Source organism: Odontomachus brunneus, unplaced genomic scaffold (genome assembly GCF_010583005.1).
Source record: "Odontomachus brunneus isolate Ranch 3 - 2012 unplaced genomic scaffold, Obru_v1 Obru_scaffold_312, whole genome shotgun sequence".
NCBI lineage: Eukaryota > Metazoa > Arthropoda > Insecta > Hymenoptera > Formicidae > Odontomachus > Odontomachus brunneus.
In genome coordinates, this window is record NW_022639762.1 from 6,025 (window position 1) to 6,930 (window position 906).

Genomic DNA, 906 nt, shown 5'->3' on the forward strand with positions numbered 1-906 from the left:
ACTTTCAGTTTAAGGGCTAAGGTAACTTACGGAAAACACAAAATACGACACCAACAATACGCAAGTAACACTCTATCCTTATTTGAACCCACCCATGCCGAATTATTGAATTAAATGTCAAACCTCCGTATACTCCACTTACAAATGTTGGTACCCCCCAACATTTGTCTAAGGCGAGGGGTGTTACGTCCTGTGCAGATATGAGTCATGCACTCTATCTTTGCCTCCTCTGTCGGGAAACAACAAACAATTCCGAATCATTAGACCGTTTTTCGTCTTTCCCCAATAAAAATTCCGACTAAAATTCCGAAATAACCCTGGGAAATACAGCACTAAAACTCCTTAATCCGCAAAGTAAACTTCGCCGGACCTTATCCTTGGGATCAAAAGGAACCGCTGGATAACAAAAAATTATGTCCGTTACATTTTCTAACTTAAGTTATCCGGTTCCGCCTCATCTGCTGATTCTCTCACCACCTTAAAAATCCTCCAATAACCTTCTCTTTTGAAATGTATGATTTTCTCCACCCACAACCCCAGCCAAGAAGATTTCCTTAACACTGTCTACTTACTTACTACTGGATACAACAGTCCCCCATACCATTTTCTCTGACGAATCCAACAACCTAGGAACCCCCAAATTTCCACATCTTCCCTACCAAACCATTTCCAGTTGATATCGTATATAACCGCGACTCCGCGCACCGCGGGTCACTTATACTTATACTTATACTTATACACCACTAAGGAAAAATCCAAGTACCCTAAGAGTTCAGCTACTCAACTCTGTGTTTATTGTTGTATACATCGTGCGATCGTCCGCAACCCTCATACACGAATACCAGGTTCTATTCAAACGAGGATCGAAGGGGGCCCAACTGAGAAATCCAGCAACAGTTACTCTCT